This window comes from Otolemur garnettii, unplaced genomic scaffold (assembly GCF_000181295.1).
Source record: "Otolemur garnettii isolate 467f Iridium unplaced genomic scaffold, OtoGar3 scaffold00034, whole genome shotgun sequence".
NCBI lineage: Eukaryota > Metazoa > Chordata > Mammalia > Primates > Galagidae > Otolemur > Otolemur garnettii.
Genome location: NW_003852429.1, coordinates 12,156,199 through 12,160,318, shown reverse-complemented (window position 1 = coordinate 12,160,318; position 4,120 = coordinate 12,156,199).

Here is a 4,120-nt window from a genome sequence, read left to right as displayed (position 1 = left end):
AGTCTTCATCAGCTTTAGTCACTGTGCTGAGACACGACAGTCTTCATCAGCCTTAGTTACTGTGCTGAGACACCACAGTCTTCACCAGCTTTAGTCACTGTGCTGAGACACGATAGTCTTCATCAGCTTTCTTCATTGTTACACAGTTCTAATAGTAAACATTTATGCAAGTTTTCATTATGTGTGAGGCACATAGAGCGACCCACATTTTTTATTTCAGGTTACTATGAGGTTACAAACAACTAGATTACAATGTTTACACTCGTTTGGCAGAGTCCCTCGTGTAGGGGACCCGCACCCAAGACGTGTGCCACATACCCTTGCCTTGTGCCCATTAAGTGGGAGCACACCTATCCCCTTCTTCCCCTTCCCTTATTCCCTCTCCCCCAACTTGAACTGAATTGAGTTTTTCTTTTAGATCATCTACTGGCTTTATATTAGAATTGAGTACATGAGATACTTGCCTCTCCATTCTTGTGATTCTTTACTAAGAAGAATGTGTTTCAGCTCCATCCAGGTTAATACAAAAGATGTAAAGTCACCATCTTTTTCAAACTGTACCATAGTTCTGGCTTCAGCAGCATAAACAAAGACCTTGCCACAAACCAGCCCGAGGGTCCTTTTGCCGTCCCACTCTATTGATGGAAGAACTGAAGCCTGGACACAGTAATGAACCGGCATGGTCACAAAGCTGGATGCTGACGAAGTTACAAGAAACCAGATCTCCTGACTCCTACTAAGCAGTCAGTACCTTGAGAAAAATGTGTCAACTCAATTCGGGCCATCACAGAGCCACCAGAAACAAGCAACTTGTGCCTGTAATTTTTGTCTTGCTTTATGTATTTAATTTTCAAATCCATTCTAACCAAATAGAGATGTCCCAAAATGTCAGAGGAAAAAGAAAAGGTTTTACTTCTTTCTTCACCTCTGTCCAGGCCTTACTTTTATCATGGACACAGTACTATAAAATTGATACTTTTGAAAATCAGCTCAGGACCCTACGTGCCTCCTAACATTCTGTAGTGGTTTGAACCCACTTTAATTGCAACCTGCTTTCATGAAAACAATTCTTTACAACCTATAAACAGAAAATCAGTCAGAAAATGTGAGCACCATTTCAAAACAGTGCTTTAAATAGATAAAACTATACTAAAATTTCAGCTTAGCCGTGGCCAAGAACAACGCATTTCAGCCTGAAGTCTACACAACCGGCCCCTTTGTGACTGTGCTTCCCTTTCTGTTTCTCTAATCCATGGCAACCTCTTTATTGCCCCTTCTCTGGTTGCTATGCCTAAGGTTGCCCTGTCTGCTGCCCCTGTTCAGTGGCAGCCCCGGGCTGTGCTGCGTTGCAAGCATTGGCTTCCGGGTGTCCGTGGAGAATTTCTTTCCTGTCCTGTCTGCGGTCACCCTGCACATCCCATAATAGAGCTCCACCACCGTCAGGCCTGCGCACATTTCCAGCCGGGCAAAGACTGAATTACATGAGGTTTAGCTTCAAAGTTGTACTTATTCAATGTTATGAATGCTTCTTGGTTGACATTGATGAAACTCCTCAAATGTCTGATGGGACACCAGTGACTATGATAAATCTCACAGGCATGTGCCGGCAGGCGCTGTGTGAGTCCAGAAAAAGTGAGTTGGCTTGAAACTTTAAGTACTATAGGTCACCTCTAGACGAACATTTATTTCAACTGTTAGCAACACTCAATGCTTTTTCACTTAAATAATGACAACTATCTATAGTATTTCATTCAACAAATGCCAATCACCACAGTGATAAAACAACGTGTTGACTTATTAAATGGGACCTTATGCAGACCCTTTTGAAGCATCTGTTATTTAAGGGTTATTTTTCTGAGATCTTACAGCATCTTAGTATAAATACATTGTAATTGTGAATGGATTGTAATAATTGAGTCACTTATCTGTTTCCCTTACTAGCTCATAAGCTCTAAAGGCCAAAACAAATGAACAGATAAATAAGAAAATGAACAAATAAAGAATAAAATTCATTCTCTCCTTCATCTCACCCACGCTCTTATTGCTAGCATTACTAATATTCCTCTCCCTTACCCAATATCTGGTTACTTCCCAGGACCTGCTGATTGTACCCTCTAGATTTTTAACTAAAATACACAACTTCTTCCCTCAGTATGCTACTAAAGGCAAAGCTTTCTTCACTTGGGTTCTAATTCCAGCTTTTTCCCTTTGAAATATGGCTTTCATAAAAACATTAGCAACATTTTTTCCCTCCAAAATAGAAATCAGAGCTTGGCAACCACACCTCAGTGGTTAGGGTGCTGGCCATATACACAGGGGCTGGCAGGTTCAAACCTGGCCCAGGCTTGCTAAACAACAATGGCAACTACAACAACAACAAAAAAAAAATAGGCAGGCATTGTGGCAGGCACCTGTAGTCCCAGCTAATTGGGAGGTTGAGGCAAGAGAATCATTTACGCCTAAGAGTTTGAGGTTGCTGTGAGCAGTGATGCCACAACACTCTACTGAGGGTGACATAGTGAGACTCTGTCTCCACAAAGAAAAAAAAAAAATACAAATCAGATTGTGTCATGCTCCTCCATGGATCCTTCTGTCTGTTGCTCCCAGATAGCACACAAGGACCCCAACAACTCAATTCTACTTATCCAGCCTCATCTACGACTTCTATTCTCGTGATTTAAACTCTAAGAGCAGTGCCTTACCATACCCATGGACCAGGGCTCTTGGCCTTGTGCGTTTGCCACTGTGCCCTCCGGCTCTGTGTCTTAACCTCTTCCTCACGTTCCACGTGGGGCTCACGCTTCCTCCTCCAGAGATCTTTCCATTCTTTGAGAGACTGGGGGACACTTGGCACCCTCACCCCATCGTACCTGGGGTGTAGCTCTTATTCTGCATTTTTCCATTTTCTATAGATATTTCTGTTGCTGGTTCCATTTCCCTAATGAAACTCTTAGCCTCTTGAGCAAAAAAAAATTCTTCTTTTTTTTTTCATTCCCTTTACCTGGCAAGGTTTCTGGCCCACAGGAAACCGATGAATGGAGGTTGACCTCAGTTGAATTTTCTGGAACAAGTTGACCCATCCCTGTCACCCAGATTAAAAATAAGTTTCTATAGAACAATACTTCTCTAGAACAAGCATTCAATCTTGTAACAAAGTGTAACTCTTTCTTCATAAATATAAAAAAAATCAAAATTATTTTTCTCATTTTGGACTTGCCTATTTATACTAAAAAACAAACTAAACGGAGGGTATTTGAACTGTCTTTCATTCATGAAGGCGGGATTTAGTGAATTTTCCTGGAAGGTGTACAGGTAATAATTTTCTAACCAACCTGACTATATAATTGGGCTGTCTTTGCTTCAGTAGAATAAAAAAAAAAAAAGTCAATTAAATCACACTTCCAATATTTTTTTTCACTGTAGGTATTTAAGTTTCCACACATTTAAAATTAAACATATATTTATTATCTCCTAGCTGTACTTAATAGTAAAAATCATAAAATCTCCAAAAACAGAAAATTGGTAGCTACTCCGGAGATCTCTCCATTTTTCGTCAGCAAAATTAATAGGAAAATTCATGTGTGTTCTTCCTATCTTCCTATCAAGGACACACCTGATTCATCCTAAATCTTGCCTTAATCAAAGGAAACTAATTGAAATAAAATTATTTCGCGGCACTTAGCTCAGAGTTGCAACAGTAAAATATTGGCCAGCACTTATCCAAACACAAGGCTTTCTCCAGAGGTCAGGGAAAAGGTCAAGTTCAAAGTGTCTAGCCTTCTGTGTATCTGAGACTATAGGTGTGTGTTGTATAAAAATCATCAGCATAACAAACAGAATATAATCACATATTCATCATACAAATCTTTAAATCTGTGTTAAGATGCTTGGTTAAAAGGAATCATTGAGTATCAAAAAAAGGTGACATCTCTAAAACATAAAACAAGAAAATGACATGAAGTCATTTACTAAATCTGACCTAGACGTCGACAGGGACACCACAGTCATCCCTGAGTGATAGCTACAATCACGGCTTCATGACAAGTCATTGAGATCTGAAATGAAAAGCTGAATTATTACCAAATGGAAGGATTTGGTTCCATTGTTGAAATGATTCACA